Source organism: Anastrepha obliqua, unplaced genomic scaffold (assembly GCF_027943255.1).
Source record: "Anastrepha obliqua isolate idAnaObli1 unplaced genomic scaffold, idAnaObli1_1.0 ptg000023l, whole genome shotgun sequence".
Lineage (NCBI taxonomy): Eukaryota > Metazoa > Arthropoda > Insecta > Diptera > Tephritidae > Anastrepha > Anastrepha obliqua.
Genome location: NW_026562184.1, coordinates 1,698,017 through 1,724,206, shown reverse-complemented (window position 1 = coordinate 1,724,206; position 26,190 = coordinate 1,698,017). Strand labels below are relative to the sequence as shown.

Here is a 26,190-nt window from a genome sequence, read left to right as displayed (position 1 = left end):
GATGTATCTTATGTGGGATGCGTTCGTATTTCCCGAAGAATCTTATCCCAAGAGTGCTGCACGAGTTGCATAGTTCGAACGAAAAGCCTACCCAGAGCTTATGTTTGGAGAAATCAGATAGATGAAGACTTTTATGAGCTAGTGCAGAAATGTATACCGTGTCATACTACAAAACCAAATCCAAAAAAGTAGCCACCAGGGCACTGATGGCTTATTAATGTATTTGAACGGGTATATGTAGATTATTCCGGGACGATAATGAGTAACTATCTAGCCACCAGAGCATAGGGCCTACTAAAGTGTTTGAACGGGTATATATAGATTATGCCGGGACGATAACGGGTAAATATTTGCTCGATGTGGTTATTGTTTTAGTCACAATACTAAACCCTGTCAGTGTAGTGTAAATCATCGGTAGTCTTCGTCTAACTCATCTAAAGGTAGGCCCAGGAAACTTACTGTTTCGACAGATTGGGCCCAGAGGGAGAGGGGGTTGGAGAGTGGGTTTGATGGGGAATGGTGGTTAGTGTCCTGCAGGGTGCCTTCACATGCTGGACATATGTTTAGTATGTCGGGGTCAATTCTAGATAGATAGGAGTTTAAGCTGCTACAGTATCCAGAACGTAATTGTGCTAAGATATCGCGGGTCTCTCGGAGTAGCTTGACCTCTGCATCTGCTGTGGGTGGGGGTTGAAATGCGATTATGGCATTCAGGGGTCGGGAGCTTAAGAAGGTGGTAAGGGTCTACCGATTAATGTCGAAACACTGTTGGGTCCAGTAGTTGTCTGTTTGTTTTGTCCTGGATCTCGTCGGCATAATTGAAGAGGTGTCTCCTGACGTGCCTGGGAGGCGGCTCTGGCTCAAGCAGGTACCCACATGGGTGAAACCCGCGGGAGCACCCTTGCAGAAACTGTTTGCTGAGCAGTTTATTGCGGCCTTTTACTGGTTGCATCTGTTGGAGAGGGAACATCTGGAGGCAACCCGGCGGTGTCCGAATGGCAGTGTTTTGGGAAGTCTGGAGCTTTATCCATTGTGCGTCACTAGTGGTGGTAACGGAATGGTAATGGAATGCCGTTAAATGTCTGTCTAAACACTGTCTGGCCCAGTAATTGTCTGTTAGTTTTGTCCTGGATCTCGTCGGCGTAGTTTAATAGGTGTCCCCTGAGGTGCGTAGAAGGTGGCTCTGGCTCAAGCAGGTGTCTGCAAGAATGAAACCGGTGGTAACCCCCTAACAGGAACTGCTTGCTGAGCAGTTATTGTGCTCCATGACAGGGAGCATCTGGAAGGTGTTGAAGAGGCTACATCAGGAGGCAACCCGTCGCTGTCGGAATGGCGGTGTTTTGGCTAGTCTGGAGCTTTATCCACTGCGTGACACTGGTTTCAGGCGACCAGACAGGCTCAGCATAGTTTAGAACCGGCCGGACAATTGCCATAAATATCGATAGCAACATTTTTTCGTCTTGGCCCAAAGTGCTGCCGGCAACCGATTTGATTACCTTGTTGCGATTTTGGACTTTACTGGCAATAGCGGTTGTGTGCGTAGAGAAGGAGAGCAAACTGTCAAAGGTTACATCCAAAATTTTGGGATTATTAACAGTTGGAATTGGAGTTTCATCGACTTTTAACTTGAGTTGCAGTTTGTGGGAGAAAGTTGTAGATTCCTCGAAGTGAAAAAGCGAGAAGGATTGGTAAGGTAATCGTTCCCTTTGGCGCACTGGCCATCGATGTCATTGCCCGACGCCATAAGCATGCAATCGTCAGCGTATGAGACCAGGGAGACTCTCTCTGGTGATTGGGAGCTTCTATGTATATATGTTGGATAGCAAGTGTGAAAGGACACCATCCTGCGGAACACCTTAATTTATTTTGCTTTGTTCAGATATTTAGCCTCGAAAAATCACTGAAGGATGTCCATCATTCAGATAGTTGCCGGACCACCTCTACAGCCCTGGCGGGAGTGGCAACTGTAAAATGTCATCTATTAGCGTGAATGGCTGACAATATCGAAAGCCTTCTTCAAGTATATCGCTACTAAGGCAGACCCCTCTCAGGGTCGGTTTTGGTAAAGCGCGTTATTGATCTCCGTGTTTATGGCGATGAATTCTGTGGCGGTAGTGGGCACTATTCGGAAGCCATGCTGATGTGTGGCTGGAGTCAGATGTTTTGTGTATAGTGTTTCCATGATTTCCGCTGGTCAGGAATTAAGAGAGTGGCCATGGACATATTGAAAACCCTTGTGAGCTACTCTACTCCCAATTGACCCAACTTTTTCAGCATCAGCGTGTTAAGTCAGTCGGGGCCAATGATATTTCATGATTTCATTTTATTTATGGCCCCTTGGACCTCATCACTAGAGAAAGTAAGCGGCGCTCTGTTGTTCGTTAGTTTGTGCAGCCGGCTGGTGGTACGTCGTTTGAATCTGTCGGTCGAAGGATGCAGTATGAATTCTCTTCGGGTTCAACGAAGTGCAACCATTGAGGCGGATCCTCAGCTCTTCAGGTGTTCAACCCAGTTGGTCCGCTTGTGTTGGGGACAGTTGCTGATGGGATGTATATCCCTGGTCCTTCCAGCAGGAATGAAGCGAGCCGTAGCAGCTGTGAGCACCTTGTGGAAGAAGGAATATTAGACGAAAATTAGATAATTTAAATTGGCCTCTTAAAGACCCTTTGCAGTGAACTGAAGGATCGAAGTAGTTCAGCGAGGTTGTGCAAGGTCCTCCAAAGGGACTGGGGGGCTAAGCTGGACTCACTGCTCAATCCTGATGGTATTTATACTAACTGGAAGTCAGAAGTGAACGATGTTCTCTTTTCAACACATTTCCCTGGCTGCAAAAATGTTGTTGGCCAACAGTAAATACCAGCAGACGTGATTGGTTCATATAGTAACCAAGGAAGCGATAAGGTTTACCTTCTCGTCATTCGAAAACTTGAAGTTCCCAGGACCTGATGGAATTTACTCCATCATGCTCAAGCGTCCCGTAGACCAATATGGAAGGTTGTGAAAAGAATCTTTACGTCATGTCTTGCGTACGCTCATGTTCCACAATGGTGGCGTTTGGCGAAAGTTGTCTTTGTCCCAAAAAGTTTCAGGCCTATAAGTCTTACATCGTTTATGCTTAAAAGCCTGGAACGTATGGTCGACAAGTACGTTAGGACGAGGGTTCTAAGTCTCTCAATTTCAGACAACACGCTTACCAAAGTGGAAAATCTTATGAATCGTCTCTACATGAGTGTGTCCAAAAAGGGTTAGAAACAAGAGAGTACACTCTTGGTATGTTTGTGAACATTGAAGGAGATTTTGACAATGCTACCTTTGATTATATGTGCTCTTCTATCAGAAGGCATGGTGTAAAAGAAATCATTGTCAGATGGCCCCGCACTAGGGTTGAAGCAAGATGGTTGAGGTTGGTCTATGTTGGGGGAGTTGTGTTGAGCCGATAAGCTCCTGTGACGATAGAGAAGGGTTGAGATACGGTTCACTAGATAGGGCTAGTTTACTGTGGTGGCAGCCCTTGGTCGGGAAAACCCGAGTCATTCCGGTAACGTAGAACCGGCTGCCATGGTAATGATATCTGTTCGTAGTTCCCAGAGAAATATTCTCGCAATTTGGCATTAAGTTGAGTAACCACGGACGACAATTTAATTCCAGTGAGTTTCAAAATTTCTTGAAGTGTAAGGGCGTCGTCCAAGGTGCACCTTACTATCCAGCTACAAACGGGCAACCGAAGCGCTATATGCAGACCATCAAATACAAGTTAATTGCACCATAATGCACAACAGATACATTGAAAGCGGAACTGTCAAATATTCTATTAACGTACAGCCATACCTTTCTCCCTATAATAAATAAGTCACCGTCAATGCTTATGCTAGGTAGGAAAATTCAATCAAGATTGGACTTACTTCTTCCGCAGTATAGCCAAATAAAATGCGATCTAACGCAAAGAAAAATGGCGAGTGGTGGTCGAGTAACAGCGCGAGATTATCTCTCAAAGGGTAAGTGGCTATTTGGAGTGGTCGAATCATGCAAAGGTGATGATACCTTACAACGTTAAAATGCAGTTTCCCTCGGGCCAGGGTAGATTTAAGTTCTTTACGGTTTCAAGAACTACTAGGTGCAAGGTAGATGGAATCCTTTGGCTTTTTTTTGTTAGCTGTGTGTGTTTGATATCGTTGTCAATAACTGAGTCTGATGAAAATATTTTTACGGGCGTACTTCTGAAGGCACGGCTGCACACCTCGGCGGCTTGATTGTCAACCGGACTAAACGCTGTTATAGTTGACTGTGGGGATTTCCCATAGAGATGTAGTCTATAATCGATTTTACTTAAAATTAACGTCTTAGTTAGATAGGTTAAGGTATTTATGTTATTTATTTATGTATGTGACATTTTTTGCTTGCTAAGTATGATAATAAATTTACTAAAAAGTATTATACCGAGAATTTTTAGTTTTTCAACATTTTCAAGTTCAATATTGTTTACATGTATCTTAAAATTATGAAAATTACAAATACGTCGCCTACACACATGGAAGTTCTTTGTTTTTTCTAAATATATTTTCACTCCAGAATAATATCTGCCCATTCTAAGATATATTTTATAATACCTTCGAATGTGGACTTTGTTACGGTTGCGTTATTCTTATTACAGAGTATATTAAAATCGTCTGTATAAAGACAGTGATCGACTGCGTCATTGCTTTTGATTATTTTCCTCATTTCGTTAAAAGCTTGTAGAAAATAAAATGACAAAGGGGATTCTTGTGGTATCCCATAACTAAGGGATTTGAATCTGAAGAAGTATTGCCAGGCCTTACTCTGAATTGTCTGTTAGTCAAGAAGGATTTGACAAAGCAAAACATTTTTTGCCCGATTCCCCAAGTGTGAAGACATTTTGGATTACGTGTGGACCAATTCGGTCAAAGGCTTTTTCGAAATCCACAGAAAGAAAAGATGTGTGCTGTCGTGCAGATAAAGACTTTGTTATGTAATAATCGGTATGGAGGATAGTGTCTGACCACTATTCCGTTTAAAGGCAACTTGGATATTAGCAATGAGTTGCAGGGTTTGCAAGAACCATGCTATACGATTGGTTATTATGCGCTCTAAAATTTTAGAGATGTAGGAGAGCAGTGATATAGCTCTGTATCCGTTTGTGTCAGGAGAATCCTCATTTACTTTGGGTATGGGCATTACCGTTGCAATTTTAAAGCTATGTGGGATTACGCCAGAATCCAAAATGGTGTTGTAAAGGCTAACCAAACGAGACCTTTTGAGACTGGACGTGGATTTTATCACCTTATAGGATATGCGGTCAAAGCCCGGAGTTTTGCCCTTGGATTTGGCCAAGGTGTTAGTTATTGGTTTTTCGATTAACATGGCTCTTGGATGTGTGCTTGAGAGCGTTGATGAGAATTGATCCACATATTTTTTTAATGATCGGAAGAAACTGGAGAAATTCAAGTCAGATGAGTAAATAGACCAGTCGGAGGCGAATTGATTTGCAATTTCCCTAGAATCGGATGTTGTTGAGCCGTTGACTCTTACACAAATGACGGGCTTAAACGCATTCTTATTATAGAGTCTGTTAATTTTGCTCCATATTGAAGTAATACAGGAGTTTGGGTTAACGGATTCGGTGAATTCGACAAAGTTGAAGTTTTAAGTTGTGCCAAATTTCCATTTTTTCTGATCTTAGCTTTGCAATTCTCTATTTCACCAAGTAACGTTCGGTTTTCTAGAGTGAATAGATTGTGGGATAAAGTGGTTTGCAGCTATTTTAATGGCTCTAGCACAGTTAGCAGCCTCTTGGTTAGGTGAAATAGAGGGAGTACGTGTTTCTAGTCCAAAGTCAACCCATTTTGCGAAATTGGGCCAGTCCGCGTGGTCTAAGAGAAATTTCGGCGGTGCTTTTACGCGCTGTGGACTATTCGGATTTAAAGACACTTTTTGTTATATAAGGAAGTGATCGCTGTTGAATAGAACGTCAGAAATATGGCAAGAAATAAGTGGAAAGAAGGAGGGTGAACAGAAAGAGACGTCTAGGTGTGTGAACGTAGAGTGGATGGAGAAATGAATCGCACTACCATCATTAAAAGTACACAAATTGGATTGCAATAAAGCGTTCTCTACGTATCGACCACAAGCATTAACTGAGCTTGATCCCCACAAATTACTCCAACTATGCAGGTCCCCAATAACGATGATGGGAGTGTTAATTGATAGAAATATATCAGTAAGGTCTCTGCTACAGAATCTTTGGGATGGAGGAATGTAAATCGAAATGGTGGTAAATTTTATGAACATTTCGATCTCGATCGCTACTACTTAAAGTGGCGAGCTAAAATTTATTCTTTAATAGTTTATACATAGTTTACATCGTTTTTTATCAGTGATTTTTTTGATTGGGTATTTGACGTTGCATTAGTAAAGTAGCCCGTATAGTTCTTAGGAAGTATAGCAGAAAAATAGCTGCTACAGTGTGTTTCTTGTATGGCGATGAAATAGGGATTAGGCTGTTCAATAAGAATCTGAAGCTCAGAATAATTGTTTACAAAACTTTTCATATTCCACTGTAGAATATTAAAGTTCATATGTATGAAAAGATATTAAACATTTGTAAAAAGTGGTTTTACAAAAGGAATATCAAAGAAGTAAGATGCAGAAGATTTCGGTTAATGTGATTATGATTCTTCCTGGGAAGAATCCCAGTAGAATAGTAGTCGTTATTTATTAAGAATGTTTTGGTATAAAGAGAAATTGAAGATTTATAGGAAGATAGGTTCAAGATAGAGTCAGTTGTATCTGTAGTGGTTGAGTTATGGGACGTGGTGCTAGAGGTGACTGCGGTATTTAGAATTGGGGAAGGTTTGTTTAGAATAGTGTATATTTTACGTATTTCAATAGAATTTGTATGAGTAGATGGACTAATATTATTAGTATTTGTAGAAGATGAACTATTTTTATATGACGACGAAGCGGTGGTAGCATTGAGATTTGATTCGTTTGAACATATTTAGGGCAGTTAGGGTCAGTATAAGGGTGTTCATTAGTACAATTGGCACAGTGGTGGTCGGAGGCTGCAAGTATTAAAAGCAGGATTAGCCTGGCATCGTTTTTGAGTATGCCCCAGGCGTTGGCAGTTTTTGCAATGCATGGGGCTAGATATGTAAGGCTGAACTGTAATCTTGTACTGCTCGACGTCGACAGATTCTGGGAGGCGATGTAAATCAAACGTAAGAACCATAAGTCCAGTGAAAATCGATTTGCCTTCAAATTGGCGGGAAAATTTGTACACTCCGGTAATGTTTTGATTTCCTGCACTATTTCGTCTTCGGCCACGTGCTGAAGAAAAGGCGCGAATATAACCCTAGAACAGAATTTAAGTGATCGTGGAGTTTTACATTTATTGGGCATAAGTTTGGAAAAGTTTTAGCTTTCAAGAAGTTGCGCGTTAATATCAGGAGATTACCGTCTCTGATTTGCGATATCGAGTCAACTTCAGAAGGAATGGCTTCGATGGATTTTTTTATGGCGAAGGGAATCAATTGACACAGTGAAACGTTTTTATCGGCGGACGACATCTATACATTAATACGGAGACCAAAATTTTGTTGTACCTTTGTTTAGAGACGGTTTGCACAATGCACTAAAATACTATAGATACATAAGTGAATAGGTGCAGGTAAAATCACACTATTTTACCTGTATTATAATATATCATGCTATAATATGTATCATGATATTATATATTTGTATCATGATATAAAAGTTTATGAAACAACTGGAAACTTATATAGGTACAATATTGTGAATCAATACTATTATAAATTTGATTCAGAAACTATGATGGTCATGGATTAATTAATAATTGTTTTTTATTATGCTTTTTCAAGCAAAATTAATTTTTTTTTTCGTAATACAACAAATTAAAAGTTTCCAAATCATGAATAAAAAAAAATTATGATATTTAAAATACACAAATATAGGATCGCTTAAAAATTATGCATAAAAATTAATAATATTATTGTGAATGCATACTATTATAAATTTGATTCAGAAATTATGATGGTCATGGATTAATTAATGATTGTTTTTTATTATGGTTTTTCAAAAAAAATAATTTTTTTTTCGTAATACATGAAATTAAATGTTTCCAATTCATGAATAAAAAAAAATTATAATATTTGAAATACACAAATATAGGATCGCTTAACGTAGGTAAAATGGGATATTTTTCACATTTAATTTTAGTACATCTATTCACATATATCATGTAAAAAGTTTCAACATAAACTATCCATTTATATATGTTTCAACTTTTTTCTATGACTATAAATACTAAAAAAGGTATTACTAAATTTTGCTCTCCGTATTTATATAACGTCGAATAACGTCGAAATTTCGACGTATGGGCGATCCTAGTTAGTATAAACTTGGGGTTGTTAGGTTAGGTTAGGTTGATATGGTTGCCCAGGGAATGGGCACACTTGGACGAAGAAGGATTCGTCCTTTGTGATGCCATTATGGAGGGGAGAGGGCGGGGAGAGGTGCTGGGATAGTTGGGAGCGTGCGGATTACGATTACGAACGATGACTATGTTTGCGTCAACCGCTTTATGCTGCTGATGAAATTCATCAGATTTTTAATGTCAACGCCAGCTATATCAGCAGGCGTGGCAAAGAAGTAGGAGCCAAGATGCCTAGATCTTAGCCCCGCCAGAGCAGGGCAGCTAAGGAGAAGGTGCTGAGATGATTCCACCTCATCCTCCATACATCCAGCGCAAAAGGGACTCGAGATGATTCCAAGTCTCACAGCATGCATTCCTCGCGCATTGTGTCCTGTGAGAAAACCCACGAGATTGGAGAGCTGAAATTTTGTCAGCCTTAGAAGCTCGCCCGAGCGCCTTCGGTCCACACGTGGCCAGAAGGATTTCGCGACCTTACACGTTCGTGTACTTGCCCAGCGCTCGCTGAGTTGGTGCGATGCCCATCTTTCAGGAGCAGACCGCAGGTAGTCAGGGGGATCCCAATTCCCTCCCTTCGCGGGGAAATCACCTCGCATGTCCCTTGTCTGGCCAGCTCATCCGCCTCACAGTTTCCAGCAATGTCGCTGTGACCAGGAACCCAGATGAGGCTGATGTTAAAGAATTCGGACGCAGTCGAAAGCGAGGTCAAGCATTCCTTGACCAATTCCGAATGCACCGTCGTAGACCCGAGGGACCTTATTGCCGCTTGGCTGTCGGAGTAAATATTTACTTTCTTGACCGTTAATACGCATTTGAGCAGCCAATCGGCTGCCACCTTGATTGCGGCTACCTCTGCCTGGAACACACTGCAGTGGTCCGGTAGCCTGAATTTGAGTCTGGTGGGGAGCTCCTCGCAAAAGACTCCTCCGCCAACCTTTCCTTCCAACTTCGATCCATCCGTGAACAAGTTCACCATGCCCTGTCCCCAAGTGTAGCCCTCTCTCCACTCTTCCCTTGACGGAATATGAGTGGAGAAGCTTCCGGTAGGACTATACGAGGGTATACACTGATCCGTTGACAGAGGGATGAACTCGAAGTTTCTGAGAATGCTTGAGTGCCCATAAGTGAGGTTAAGCTTATAGCTCCAGCCCCTCAGTCTGATTGCGGTACGCGAGGCGGCAATTCTGCCTGCAATGTCTACGGGTACCACATTTAACATTGCGTTGAGCGCCAGAGTAGGAGTCGTTCGAAGCGCCCCACTGATTCCAATGAGTGCCGACCTCTGGACTCTTTCCAGCTTCTTCACCAATGTCGTCTTCTCTAGTGAGTTCCACCAGACTATGACTCCATATAACAAGATAGGCTTTACAATAGTATTGTATAGCCAGAAAACAACTCTAGGCGAGAGGCCCCATCTTTTACCAATAGCGCCCTTGCATCCATACAAGGCGATTGTTGCTTTCCTCACTCTTTCCTCAATATTGGGCTTCCATGTGAGCTTGCTGTCAAGGATAATACCTAGGTACTTAACCTTGTCAGAAAGCATCAGCGGAGCGCCCCCTAGTGAGGGAAGTTGAGCTCTAGGTATTTTATGTTTCCTCGTAAATAAGACGAGCTCCGTCTTAAGAGGATTCACCGACAGGCCGCAGTCCGTTGCCCATCTAACAACTACGTTAAGATATCCCTGCATCAGGTTGTACAGAGTATCCACAAATTTTCCTCTGACGATTAATGCGACGTCATCCGCGTAGGCAACCACCCTGCAGCCCCCTTTCACCAGCTCCTCCAGCAAGTTATTTACAACAGCGACCCAGAGGAAGGGCGAGAGAACACCACCTTGCGGAGTGCCCCTACTCACCTGCCGGTGAATGGAGATGCCACCCCATTCTGCCGCGACAGTTCTGTCGCTGAGCATTTTATAGATAAATCTGATCAGGTCGGTTTCGACCCCCAGTTTACCCAGAGACCGGGTGATTGCCTCCGGGAGGACGTTGTTAAAAGCCCCCTCGATGTCGAGGAAGGCGCCCACCGCAAGCTCCTTCTGAGAAAGAGACTCCTCAATCTCTTTCACAATTGTGTGCAGGGCAGATTCGACCGATCTTCCCTTGCAGTAAGCATGTTGGGTATGCGACAGCCGACCCCGAGGAATTTCGCTTCTTATGTGCAAGTCAATCAGTCTCTCAAGGGTTTTTAGCAAAAAAGATGAGAGACTGATTGGCCTGAAGTCCTTAGGGGAGACATGCGAGCACTTGCCTGCCTTGGGTATAAAGACAACCCTCACGGCCCTCCATGACCTCGGTATATAGCCCCTGGCTACGCAGCTCGCATAGATAGGGCTCAACCAACGGCATGATACCTCCACTGACTTTTGCAGTTGTGCAGGAATGATGCCGTCAGGACCAGGCGACTTGAAGGGTCTAAAGGATTCAATGGCCCAAGACAGGCGGCGCTTATCCATCAACCAGCCCCGGTCTCGAGTGCAGGTTGATCTACTCTCCAGGCCGGTGCTGCTAGGTGCTGGGCTCGTCGGAAAATGGGCGTCGAGAAGTAGCTTTAGTGACTCCTCGCTGCTCATCGCCCAACGTCCCAATTCGTCTCTTAAGTACCCCAAGGGAGCGGAACTCTTCGTGAGTACTCGTCTAAATCTGGAGGACTCATGGCAGCCCTCTACGCTTTCGCAGAAGCTTCTCCAAGAGTCCCTCTTAGCTTTCCTAATTTCGGACTTATATATTCCTAGCCCTGCCTTATAAAGCTCCCATCCCGAGGGAGATCTTATTCTTTTAGCCCTGTTAAAAAGGCGTCTGCATGAGGCCCTAAGCTCAGAGAGCTCCGCTGTCCACCAAGGCGGTTTTTCCTTCCTGGGAAAAGCTTTTGTTGGACAAGAGGTTTCAAGGGCGTTGTTGCAAGCTGAGGTGAAAGTCTCCACCAGTTCGTCGATCGCTTCTTCCGATAGATCTTGATTTCCTCCCGGTGCTTTGGGGAGTAGGTTCAGTAGATTTCCGTTGTATGCATCCCAGTCCGTCCTCCTCAGGTTCCTGTAGGGGGATCTTATTGGACGGGTTTGAGCGAGAGAGAACTGAATGTACCTATGGTCCGAGAAGGAGTGAGCATTTAGCACCTTCCAATCGGAGATTCGGTTTATCAGTAAAGAAGAAGCCAGAGTGAGGTCAAGCACCTCCTCTCTGGCTGCGGTAATGAAAGTGGGGTCTTTACCCCTGTTACAAATAAACAAGTCCTCGTTTAGAATATAATCAAAAAGTGACTCACCTCTTGCATTGATGTCTGAACTTCCCCAGCAGGTGTGATGGGAGTTCGCGTCAGTGCCTATAATAACGCCGATTTTCCTGCGTTTTGCTTCAGCTGGGGTTTTCCTTAGCAGCACCGGAGGTGGTTCCACCTCGTCGTCATGTGCCATGTAGACTGACATCAGCCATAGTTTCCCAGGAGGGCCCTCCAGGCTCACCGTTACAATGTCTTCATTGCTGAAATTAGGCAAAATAAATGCGTTAAGTTCCTTTCTGATGAGTATACAGGATCTTGGTTTACCTGTCCCGCTATACGCCACCAGATTGTAGCTTTTCGTCCTGAGCCCAGAAATGCCGTTGCTGCTCAGCCACGGTTCCTGGATCAGGACTATATCAGCTCCACCTTGCTCAAGGTGGATTAGTAGGTTGGCGGACGCCGCCTTAGAGTGTTGAAGATTTATCTGAAGAATATTCATCCTCCAGTATCCTCTCCATCACCCCAAGGACGGCGTCCTCGCTTTCCGAGGCCAGAAGCCTCTCCTCCTCCGCCCTGTCGAAGAACGACCCGTTGCTTATGACGGACCCCGGTAAAGAGCGAACGTCATCAGCATTGTCACCCTCCGACATGACGGATTCCACTTCCATGTCCACAGGAGCTTCCTCCACTGTGGGCATTACGTCTCCCAGCACGTCCGGATGTGCAGGGGCATCTCCTCTGGCATCGGTTTGGTAGACTTTAAGGACTACCTTCTCGAAGCCATAGTTAATGACCCCTTTTGCTTCGGCGAGAGGACTGAGGGACTCTGCATTCAGCAGAATCAGCGCTTGCCGATAGGATCCCTCAGTCTTCTCCACCTTCGCCACCCTCCAGTTGTGTGTGGGAAGTGTGGGGTTGCAGTAGCGGAGGATTTCCTCCATCTCCTTCGAGGCAGAGGGTTCAGAGGGGAGCCAGACACGTGCTCGCGGACGTACAGGTAGATCCTTTCGGTCCACTACCCTCAGCTTAGCTCCCTCCCATACCTCTCCCACCAAGGCTACTGCCGCCCTGTACATTGAGGCTGACCGTTCGTCAGCGCAGATGATTCTTTTATATGAACCGTAGTGCCATCCTGCACTTTCACAGCTTGGGGGGGGGCCAGGGTTTTCCCTCGCTACCCTCATAAATACTGCGGAGATGGCGGACGCTACCTTCTTCCATTCCTCCCTGGAGATGGCGCCGTCATCTTTACCGCTGTCCATTACTCCCAGAATGATCGAGCCCGCCTGTTTAGCGACTTCGCTAAATGATTTTGGCGGGCCACCACCAATCCTGGGCCTCTTCTCTTGCGGGATATCCTCTTCCAGGGAGCGTTGTCTCTTAACTCCCGAGTCCGGTTGTGGCGCATTCGCTTCCACTCCCTTTTCACTGCCCTCCTCTGCTCCCCTAATGACCTTCCTGGCCCACTCGAGCGTCTGGGAATGCTTCTCAGATACCTGAGAGTCATTCTGCCCACCGTAGCGCTCCAGGATCTTGGTAGCCATGCGAAGATCAGAGAAGGACCGTTTACTCTGCCCTAGCTGCCGTTTAGGCTTAATGGAGGATCCCCGGAGAGATGCTCCCGAAGTCCCCGGAAAACTGGGGGAAAGCCCCTTGCTGGTGCTGGCTTTCCCATCCATCGCCCCTACTTTAAGAATTACAGACGGTTCCGCCTGTCTTCCACTACCTATCAAAGGCGGGTTCCCACCTTTTACCCCCCGATTAGTATTGAAAGTCGGTTCCGACTTTCCCTCGGTGTCTCCCTTGGTTGCTACCTTACGCATCGATTCCGATGCGTTACCCCCACTAGAGACTGCCCCCCGGGGCAAAAATTTCCTAGGAGGCGATTTCGCTCCTCCTGTCTTGAGGGAGTTGGTTTTGGGACTCGGTTCCGAGTTCCCGCCACCGTTTATTGTTTTGTTAGTTGTGTTGTTGTTGTTGTTTGTTGTTGTTGTTGTTGTTGTTTTGTTGTTGTTGTTCATTATTTTATTGAGTGGGTCCCCACTCGGAGCCGCTATCCAAACCCGTAGTGTGTAGTCGTCCTTAAAGGGTCCCATGGTTGTCTGTGCCGTAGCAGGGAGGCCATGCGAGGGTTGACGCATGTCCTTATGGGGCATGCGTTCAGAGCCAGACCGGACACAAAGACGGGAGTCGTCTCAACCGCACCTACACCGCCAACCCAATGGCTACGGGTTTGGAACGTACTCCGAGGCCTGCCAAGGTTTTAGCGGGACGGGGGCAGTCACGTCATTAGCCCACCAGCCATTTCTGCTGAGTTTCACCTCAGCATACTCAGGTGGCAGAATGCCGCGACTACCAGCACAGGTCAGAAAAAGTCTAGAAAAGTATTGAAAAAGAAAAGGTCCAAATCAGAAAGCGGGGGGGGGGTCGTCATCGTTCAGAAAGGCCGTTAAGGCCGCAGATCATTTAGCGCTACCCAGGGTGCACCACGCGGAGGCGATCTGCCCTACACCCCTTGGGGTTGTTGGTTAGAGACAATTTGCGATGAAGTTGCGGGAAATCATTTAGATTTTCGTTCTTTTTTTCTTCTATTTGGTGGCCTAACAACTATAAGAATAGAAAGAAAACGAAAAATAAACGCAGAAAATACGTATTAGGAGTAACGGGATTAAATAATTTAATACGCCAATAAACACTGCCGAATTACGTCTGATCGCTTTGAATGATAGCCGGCGTCTGTGTTTTGGTTTAGAAACAAAAAATATGCCGTGCGAAAAAACTTTGTCTAAATTTGAGCAGGCACACACTTCAGTATGAAGAGAAAGGGGCCTTACAATGCGAGAGACTGCCTTAAAATTAAAAAGAAGCAAAACTGTGGTTTTGTATATATTACTTCCATTTGAAAGAAAAGTACGGATGTACCAAGAGAAGTGGTAGAAAACCAAAACTTAGCGCTAGAGATGTTTGGGAAATCAATAAATACAAATAAATAAAATAGCTCTGCTGAAATTAAACACATCCTTAATTTGGAAGTTAGTACCTATCGTGTGCAACAAATTGTGGAAGCGGATTCTAGTCTAGAATATGTAAAACAGGTACCTAATTCTACGTTAACCACACGACACAAACAGGCCAGATTGACATTTCCAGAAAAGTACCAATATTGGGAAGATTAATGGGAAAGAGTAATTTTTTTTTTATGAAAAAAATTCCATCTAGAGGGACCAGATGGTTCCCAAATGTATTGTCATGATTCTCCTCCAAAAAAAAAAGAGGAGAGAATTGCTCATAATTTCGGAGGGGTTCTGCCAAAATGCCTATATGTTTCTTATCCGCAAAAATGAATAGAGTCATGTATATATTTAGAACTTTTACTGGAATTACTTATTACTTTTTTTGATGATAATTTCGAGGTAAGTGGATTTTCCACCATGAGATTGCAGCCATTCATGCTGCCAAAACAACAAGATTTTTTGGCAGCAAAAAAATAATACCAAATTTAGAATGGCATGTACACAGCCCTGACCGTAACCGAATCGAAAATGTATGGGCAATTCATTCTAAATCGGTTTTCAAAAATGGAAGACAGTTTGATAGCGCTAAAAGCTTTAAAAGTTCGATTAACCTCGAATGGTAAAAAAGTTATCAAAATACTAAAAAAAATTTAATCAAATCGATGCCTCGACGACTTGAACAAGTTATAATCAAATTAGGATCTAACACAAATTACTAAGCTCCAAATTATAAACAAATACCATTATAAAGATAATAACTTTTCTTAATAATTAATTGGTTTAATATGGTTCCATGTGTAGAAGTCCGCGAAAATGGGGAAAATCCTTGGTTGCCAGGATGAATCTTCTGCATACGGTCCAAGCAGCTCTCAACTTTCGGGCTTCGCCCAAGTATCCTCTAGATAGCTCCCGATTATCCGTTTGAGATCGAGCTAATGTGAGAGGGCCACGTATAAATCCTTCCTTAATGAAAACTACAACAAAGCCTCGGCGAGAACTGCTTGTTCTGATGACTACCACTGCAAACGAACTAAGAACAATAATTTGAGGGCATGCAAGAAGAGCATAAAACCTTGCGACGTCTACTACAGCTGTACGTACTGCTCTCAGAGAGTACTACCCAACATTCCGACATGAATGAGCAATGGAGCAAAATTTATCGTTCTTTACGTACCGCTGCCGAAGAAGAAATCGAAGTTCGGTGAGCTCGAAAAAACAATTGGTACGACAAGGAATGCCTTGCTGCCACGAAAAAGAAAAGAAAATAACCCTGCCTACCTAGCCACTCCGCGATCGGTCGCAACACGAGGATCGCTACTGGGAGCTAAAAAAGAAAGACTGACTCACCTCCAGCGCTTAAATTATGGAGGGAACGCTTCTCGAACTTATTAAATGGTAACAGCTGCGCATGTCAGAGAGAATGTGAAGATCCCGATATCCCAGTCGTTTACGATGGAACTGTCGTTCCGCTACCCGACCATGACGAAGTGGGAATAGCGACACCGCAGCTGCAGAACAACAAAGCCGTGGGAATCGACTGTTGACAGTTATAATTTCAAGACTGTAAGATACTGCGTTTATCTACGAACCACCATTAACACCGATAACAATGTCAGGTTTAAAATCCGAATCTCTCTTGTCAACAAACGGTTCTTTGGACTAAGTGGGCAATTGAGTAACAAAATCCTGTCTCGACTAACAAAACTAATAAGGCTCTCATCATGCCCATCTTAATGTATGGCACAGAAGTTTGGACGATGCCAACATCCGATGAAGCGTCCTTTGGAGTGTTTGAGAGAAAGATTCTGCGGAAGATTTTTGGACCTTTTCACATTTGTGACGGCGAGAATCGCAGACGATGGAACAGTTGAGTTGTATGAGCTTTACGACTATATATACATAGTGCAACGAATAAAGATCCAGCGGCTATGCTGGCTGGGTAATGTCGCCCGAATTGATACAAACGCCCCGGCTCTGAAAGTATTCGATGCGTTACCAGCTGGTGGTAGCAGAGGAAGGGCTTCTCTACGTTGGAAAGATCAGGTGGAGAAGGACTTGGCTTCACTTGATGTTTTTAAATGGCGCTGGTTAACACGAGAAAGAAACGACTGACGCGCTTTATTTAACTCGGCCAAAATCACGTTATCGCGCCAATCAGGAAGAATAATAATTAATTAAAGTTTCGTGAAATGTGTGCTTATTTCTGGATGTTTGTAAAACATTTATCATTAAACGTTTAAATATTATAAACATAAATATTTAGCCCTAAACTGATAACAAAAATATAAGCAATCTAGTTGGCCTTATAGTATTTTCGGGTGGTGTATAATGAGGATTAAACATCGCCATTTGTGTTGCAGTCTTTATATTATGGCTTGAAATTTAAAAATGCAAAATTGAAATCTTTTCAAGGATCTGCAAGAATATTTAAAATTACTAGTACTTAAAATAATATGTCTTAACAAATGTGTTTAAATGCTTTAATGATAAAATATATGTCTATATATAGTACATACATAGGTAAGCTCCACAATGTGATTAATTATGGTTTCGATTGGGTTTTGTGCAAGCTACAACATTCAATCTTTCTCGTATATTGAAGACTTCCTAATCGTACATTTTTAAAAACGAACTTTTTTTACAATCAAATCAACTCAAGTTAAAAACCGACAACTGAGCGCAAATCACATATAATACATACGCTAAAAATTCCCGGGTCTAACACACAGATGGCACTACTTTTATTGCATTCACCTTTTTTCAGTTGAGTGCTAACCTTAAAAAGACAGCTATTAAATTTAAATTTCCCGATATTATATTCCTAAGTTCGAGAGTTATTGTGCTTCGAGTTACGCTTCTTTTGTCATTTTCAAAACAATAGATCAAAAAGAATTTCATGTTTTCATTTTTTACTGCTTTTTGATGGGAAAAATACCGTTGAAGCGAAGCAATGGTTTGAAAAGTGTTATGGGGACCCCGCTTCATCAGAAACAACAATAAAACGATGGTTTGCTGACTTCAAACACGATTGTGCTCGTATTACAAAAAAAAATTGTATACCAACCTTGTTAAGCTATTTATGTCTATTTTCAATATTTAGCGAAATATATTGAAAAATATGAAAATTCAACTGCCTTTTAATACCAAGAACCTTTATATCATAGTCAAGAAATCAATAACAATTCCTACATATTTATCAAAAAAGGAATAAGTGTAACAAAATATAACATTTCAAACATTTATTTTATTCAAATTCATTTCAAATTGTATCAAATTTCATTTTTAAGCATTAAAATTACTCTAATCTTTTTTAGAGTTAATTTTTTGCATGACTTTACGAGATTCCAATCGCACTCTAAGAAATCCATCTCTACTATATTAGTTTCTCCACAAACAGCAATTGATGATTCAGTTACCAGTTTAACATATCTTTTTGTGGCTTGAGTGTGGCATGGGTACCTTTTTACCGTATATGAGTGCATCCACTTTTTGGGGTGATTGCTTGCATTCATTAAGTACATCTGTGCTTATTTTCATTACGAGTTGTGGCTCAGTGAGTGTAATATCATTCCAGGTAATCATTTCCGTATAGTCTTTTGGACTAAAACTAAATTTTGATATTTTAAAAAACCGTATGCTTACATCGGGTGTTTTTCTACTCTTAATTATTTTTTTTAACGCCAAAACCTTCAAAACATTGCCAACAATAAGTTCTCCGGATGTCCGAAAAAAACATTTCTTCGAATTACAGGGTCCACTATCTATTTTAGGTTTTCTGGTAGATATCTCGATCGGACTATAGTTGAATGTAAATGTTTTTACCCATACATGGAACTTGATTTTGTTTTTATTTCAAACCACATCCGCTATCATCTATCCCACAGAAATCTATCCCTCGTTTTTTCTGTGTTTTTGTATGATGTCTCTCCTTAGAGATCTAAGATATTATTCTTTAATTAGCGTGAGGATACTTTGTTATGTGATAACAATTAAAAGTTAGTAACAAAGGCTTTACAAACACTCAATGATTCATTATTCAAAAAAGTGTGTTTGATTTGCATTTAAAAGAATGTAAAAAAGTTCAAAGTTGACACCAAGCTAATTTTTATGAAATTTGCGTAATCAATGGCTCGGTATTTAAATTTAAATATTTTTCAATATATTTCGCTAAATATTGAAAATAGACAAAAATTTCGTTTGTAGAGCTTTTCACACATAAATAGCTGAAGGTTGGTATACAATTTTTTTTTGTAATATTGTATTAACACAATCGAAGTTCTTTGCAATTATGTCAGAATTTTACTCATTTCAAAGAATTTTGAAGGACGTGTGTAAAGATTTTGCTAAAACTGGTGTTAGTAGAGGTGGTGGTGGTGTATTTATTGCTACACGCAGTCATCTTCGTACTTCTATTTATGTGCTACCGGATTCATATTCCGTGCTGGATCAACTTTGCGTAAAATTACAAGGCGCCTTTTGTGTGCTGTATATTTGTTTGTCCTATATTCCTTCGGGCAGCTCAGATATTTACTTTGATTGAAAAGTAATGAGCCTTATTTTTTTTTTAACCCCCTTGTATATAACCAACTTTTTCGACATTGTTCTATAACCGGGGTACCCACCTTATATAAAATGCGTATATGCGTATTTAATATAGTGGTACCCACGGTTTTTTGTTATGGTTAATATATGTATAATTGAAAGATCTGTAGCTGTTTGAACAAGTACAGTATTTTTCAGATATTTTTTATTTGCATTTTCCCAGGTATATTCTTATAACGTACTGGCTTTTCAGGTAATCGCACGCTCCCCTACGAATTGTAGGCAGATGTGCGACTACCAGAACCCTATGACGTCATAAGGTACCTGGGTTGTAATGTGACCGGGTCTTTGGCGTTTATTTCATTTAGTATTCGCTGAGTAGTTGAGAAGTGTAGATCATTTCGGTGTGATTCAAAACAAAAAACCTAATTGGGAAGAAAATGGAAGAATTATCTAAGCAAGAATTCGCAAGATAAACTTACATAAAATTAGTATTTCGGTGTAAATTTACGAGCCTGGTGAAAGTAAAAAAAATGATCTGTTATGTATTTCATTATTAGGTTGACTGCTGTAGAGAGGTCAGCGTATTTGGAAGCGTTACTGGGAGATGAGTCAGGCCCACGTCAGATAGAGAGGATGAAGAGTGGTTTCCGTTAGCGAGAGAACAGTCACAACGTCAGACTGAAATTTCTGACAGTGAAGAGATACCAGGTGACCGTGATAGCGAAGTCGAGCAAGGGGAAGATGACGACGAGCCTACTGAAGTGGACACATCACATGAATCGGAGCCTGATTTTCTTGTGGCCAAGGGCGGTATAATATGGAATAAAACACCAACTTCCATTCAACGTCAAACTGCAGCTCGAAATATAATTCGACAGAGATGTATTCCTCATCGAAGCACGCAGACATTGCCAATTTTGGCCACTTTCAAATTGATTGTCAGGAATGAAATGGTTGATATCATTATACGACACACTAACAGGAAAAAAAAACATGGAGTACCAGAAGTATAATGAAGCAAATCCTGAAAAAAAGTACGTTTGGAAAGATTTGACGCCTACAGAGAAATGCAATTGAAAGTGTCATTGGACAACCTCTGGCACCTCCGACTGTTGCATCGACCAGTCAACATTAACCACAAGCAGTCGATAATTCCGGACGAAAAATTTTTGTAGGGTCGTGATACATATGTTATAAAGGTGAATTTAGAAAAAGGAGGAAAACACGAAAATCATATATATCTTCTACTAAAATATGAACGAGACGGTATCAATAAAACGGTCAAGCTCGAGTGTGTTCTTCGAATTCTCTTTCATGACTTCAATTGTCTCAAAATGTGTTCCACGGACCGGCAACTTGAGCTTGGGAAACAGGAAAAAGTCACATGGAGCCAGGCGAATACGGTGCTTGCGGAACGATATTAACATTATTTTTGTTCAAATAATCGCGAACAAGACGTGATGTGTGAGCTGGTGCATTATCGTGATGCAAGAACCATGACTTGTTGTCCCACAATTCCTTCCTTTTAAGACGAATGTTCTCGCGCAAACGCTTTAAAACGTCTAAATAATATTCAGCGTTAACCGATTTTGCGATTTGTGATATTTTCAAGCACAATTTCCTTTACTTTTCCGATGTTTTCGTCGTTTACTGATGTTCCTGGACGACGTTCATGAGGCAAGTTTTCAACCGATGTACGGCCCTCTTTGAACGATTTGTACCACTGTAAAACACGTGCATTGGTTGTCTGCAACATTTTTAAGGCGTCTGAAGCCGAAATTTTGTTGGAATAACAAAATTTCAAACAAATTCTTTGAATTTCCATCGTTAAATTCGAAGAACACACTCGAGCTTGACTTGTTTGCAGTAGCACAGAAAACAAACTATGTGACATATCACGCTGAAATTTGCCATGTAAGCTTATAACAGTCCTACCAAAAAACAAAAAATGTATTTTTGTCATATGTCATCCGCGGACCGTTTTATTGATACCGTCTCTTTCATATTTGAGCAGAAGGTATATATAAATGGCGCGTACACCCTTTTTGGGTGTTTGGCCGAACACCTCCTCCTGCGTCTTGATGCTGTTCCACAAATGGGGGACCTACAGTTTTAAGCCGACTCTGAACGGCAGATATTTTATGAGGAGCTTTTTCATGGCAGAAATACACTCGGAGGTTTGCCATTGCCTGCCGAGGGGCTACCGCTATTAGAAAAATGTTTTTCTTAATTTTGGTGTTTTACCGAGATTCCAACCGACGTTCTCGCTGTGAATTGCGAATGGTAGTCGCGCACCAAGCCATTCGGCTACGGCGGCCGCCTGAATGCTCATGCTCAGAATGTAATAAGCCTGTTTGTAACGAGCATTCAAAATCTATTTCTAAATGTCTTGAATGTTTTAATGTTCACTAAATATTATTCATACATTTTTTGTATCAATAATAATGATTTGTATGTAGTAATTCTAGGTACCCTTTCTCCAATTTTACATTTTCAATATTGATTTTATTACAATTACAGCTCGAACAATACACTGGAATCAAGTGCGTACCCGGATACCCTGGTTATTGAACAAGCGCGTTAATTAGTTTCACCCCCAGGAATCAAAGGCTATTTTCATAAAAAAACAAGTTAAAAGCATAGATCGATGTAGAATTGACCATATAACGTGAGAATTGACCATATAACGTGGATCCGGGCGAAAAAAATTGTTTATCAAGCAGTGTTTGAATTGTACTATCTCTAAGATGGAAAAGGGTTCCGGGTTACCCGGTTATTGATATAAGGGCTAAGCAGTTTTTTTAACCTTTTGGCTTATTCAACTAATATTCTTTAAAATAGGACCCTTGAGCGTGAATACATCGCTGGTAGCGGTCCTTCCACTGCAGGAAACATTTTTTAAACTCATCCGCCGGAATCGCGTTCAATTCGGCTGTTACAGTTTTTTGGATCGTCTCGATGGAGTCGAAACGCCTCCCCTTCAGCTCTCTTTTCAGGCGTGGGAACAAGAAGAAGTCCGGAGAGGACAGGTCTTGGCTGTAGGGAGGGTGGGGAAGCACCGGAACCCCCATCTTGGCCAATGCAGAGGTGCAGAGGAAGGCGGTGTGCGCCGGCGCATTGTCGTGATGAAGGGCCCAATTGTTGATGAGGTCGGGCCGAACCCGAGCGACGCGGTTTTTCAGCCGAAGGAGCACTTCTTTGTAAAATGCCGCATGTACAGTGTTTCCTGGAGGTACAAACTCCTTGTGGACGATGCATTGAGAGTCGGAAAAAGATGACCAGCGTGGGTGGTGGCGACTGGCTCGTGTACCACTCCGTACTCTCTCTCTTGCCTTCAGGATCGTTCTCAAAGCACCAAGTTTCATCTCCTGTGATACAATTGTCTAAAGTATTATCCTGTTCGTCACTTTCCAATACTTCACGACTCTTTTCTACACGCAATTGCTTTTGTTCATCAGTCAAAACCTTTGGAACCAATTTGGCACACACTTTGCGTATTTGAAGTTTTCCGGTCACGATTTCCTGCACATTCCTGATCTCACGTAGAGTAGCACGACGGTCAATGTTCAAAAACTCACGAACCCGGTTCACATCTTCGTCTGTTTGCGTCGTCGAAGGCCTTCCAGATCGCCGTTCGTCTTCGACGTCCTTACGACCTTCTTTGAACGACTTGTGCCACCATTTTACCTGGCTACTGGACAGAGATCGTTGCTCCAACGATCGTTGCATTTTCACCACTGCAAGATCCTAACACACTTTTAAAACAGTTTTCACGCGCGGAGCGATGTTGACTGCACCGCTGTTGCCAGCGAACTGGGACCGGTTTCTGGTAGAAGGGGAAGGTCCAACGATAATTTTTCCCTACCAGCCGATACGGTTGGTCGCTTGGCAGACGCTCCGCGCGGGAAGGCTCATGACTTTTTAATCAAACCCTGTATATACAAGGCACATATTGACAACATCCTAGCACTTTATGAGAAAATTGGTGACAGTCAACTTAATGTCTTGGGCGATTTCAATTTAGGTAATATTTCCTGGAGCTCTATGGATAATAATAATAATTTTCTCACTCCATCTAATGTTAATAGTTTATGCGAATCTTACTTAATTGATAACTTGCTATGTATTGAGTCATCACAAATCAATACTTTTCTAAATGATTTCAATCGAATTTTAGAATTAATATGATATTTTTTAGTTCTAAAATAACATTAATTTTGTGCTCTCGCTTGCAGCCAGTTATATTTCGTTTTTCCCAAACGTCTCAACTGACTGACAGAAAAAGACTTCTTTCCTCGCGCGGTTCGAACCAGTGCAGCCATAAAAGCGTTCGAAATAGATTTCTCAAAAACCCCCTAGGTTAGGTTAGGTTCAAGCGGTTGTCCACTGTGGGACACACTCAGGCTCATGGCCCATTGTGATGCCGCGTGGGAACTAGCCCTTATCCCTTCTAAAACCTATGTGCACTTTTCAAAAATTTTGGAAGATCTTTAATTTCGACAGAGCCGAGATTTTCCAATTTATTAAAGGATTGCCTACCCAAAATAGCGGGTCTACGTCTGGATAGAGCAGGACAGTGAAACAGAAGGTACGGGATCGTCTCTTTCTCGTCTAAACAACTTCTGCAGAAGTCATGTATTTGCACACTCATTCTATGGGCGTGCCTACCGATTAAGCAGTTCCCCGTAATAATAACACTGGCACACAAAAAAAAAGTTGTTTTTCGACCCGCTGAGTACGAGTTTCAAGTCAGTTTGGGCCGTCCAGCCTTCAATTTCGAGTAAATTGCAAAAAACCCCAAAAAAATAGCTAAAATTCGAATAAAATAGAAAAATAGCAAAAAATGGGTATCGCACTCTTTTATTTTCAAATGATCTACGAAGAGGATTTCTCTTTCGTTTGTTATTATCTTTTGGTATATATCTTCGGGTGGTATCGAACTCTTTTATTTTCAAATGATCTACGAAAAGGATTTATTTTTCGTTTGTTATTATCTTTTGGTATATCTCTTCTGAGTGTTCAGAAATAGTCTGCCTTCATGTTGATATACCAATTTCCTTGATACCTAGTCTCCATTTCACTTATGTCTTGATGAAAACGTTCTCCTTGTTCTTCACTGTACTCCCCAAGATTCTCAGGAAAGTAGTCGATGTGAGAAGCTAGGAAGTGTAATTTTAGATTCATTAAGCATCCTAATTTGTCACTAATTCTTTGACTATTGTCCTGTAATTTTCACTTTTATTATTTCCTAAAAAGTTATGACACACATTTTTTAAACTTACCCTTAGCTGCTCTCACCGTGTCATTCATTTTTCCTATAAAATAGGCATCCTGAAATAGAGTTCTAAGTTGGGGTCTATTAAAAATTCTCTTTTAATTTGGCATCACTTATCGCAGGAAACTTTTCTCTCAAGTACTGAAAACAATCACCCTCTTTGTCCAGAGCTTTGTCATATGTATTGTTTCATGAGACCTAATTTGATGTGAAGTGGCGGTAGCAGATAGCTTGAAGGCTGAATTAATGGTGTTCGTATTATATTTTGAGTACAATACAATTTCAAAATTTTCATAGGTCACCTTAAGCTTCGTCGAATGGGCTATTGGAATTTGAATTGGCGCTAATATGTTTCCAATGTGAAGCAAGACAGCTTTGAGGCTTCTAGTTGATGAATCTATAAAGAGTCTCCACTCATCGTCTTTATAGATATTAGGTTTTAAGTCATCAACCAAGCTTTTAACATTGGAACAGTACACCACCGAGTTCTTATCGTTCTTTGTGAAAAACTTCCGGAACTACTTTTCTCTATTCCGATAAAAGTAAGCCGTTACCTTTTTAGCTAACATATTTTTATTTTTTAGTCCTGATGCCAGTAATTCAGCTCCATCCTTGGCAAATTTAAATCTCGTATGAGATCATTTAGTTCTTCTCTAGTAAATGTTTCAGGCGTTTTCGTTTTCCCATCTGTCATGAAATCTTCGTCTTTGAGATTTTCATCTTCAGAAATTTCTTCTTCCTCTTTTTCCTCCATTCACTTCTTCTTTTTCTCTTTCATCTCTTCGGATTCATCAACAATAACCGTTTTGTGTGGCTTAACAGCTGATAAAACATTGGCGTACTGTATTTTACTTCTATTCGATGAAGTAAAATCGGCAATTTCAGTCATACAGAAGTAACAGTTATGCGAACTAGTTGGTAAAGTCCAGGTCATGGGAATTGTAAATTTCAAGTTTTCTCTATTTTTGGTTTTTTCGCATCGCGTCAACATAATATTACATCGACCACAAAATGTGAGAGCCAGGCTGAATCCAAATTTGTAATTTGAATGCAAAAGCATTTTATAATTTCGTTTTAATCTATCTGAAAACGTTCTGCGGTTTTTTACCGGCTCAAACTCCCAACAAACCTAACAAAATAGATCAGGACTCCTATTGCATAGATGGGAATTGCTTCTTGTAATACTATACTCTCCAATAGTCAAGTTTTCCACTACTGAAGAGCTGCAGTCGCTGGATGACGACGCCTGCGGGTCTGCTTTCTCACCCTGACCAGACGCCGATACTGAGTTTCCGAATCCATGCATCGTAAAGTACTCATCACTTGTACCTGCCATGACGGCACACACGCCGTTAACCCAGGGCGGTTTTTTTGCAGTTTTATGAATGTTTAAGGCCAAATACATCGCAGAATCAGATCGAGCAGATTAAATTACATGAAAATCTTCGTCAATCCGGATCCACAAAATTTTTTTTACCAAAATAATTCCAATTTTCTCCGACTTTTGCAATTTTTAAGGATATTTTACAATTTTTTTAGAATTAAAAAAGTTTTTGAATAAAGTACGATCGAAATTAGTATGTAACGGAGTAAAATACATAAAAATTATGCTTTCCTTAGATTTAAATTTTTTTCTTTTTGCCAAAACATCGAATTTTCGCTATTTT

At 41.6% G+C, this 26,190-nt stretch overlaps 1 protein-coding gene across 4 annotated transcripts in view; it reads left to right on the top strand.

The window, feature by feature from the left end:
• Positions 1–26,190, top strand: part of LOC129251490 (ankyrin-3-like) — a 191,539-nt gene that overhangs the window by 38,291 nt on the left and 127,058 nt on the right. The gene's annotated exons all lie outside the window — the stretch shown is intronic.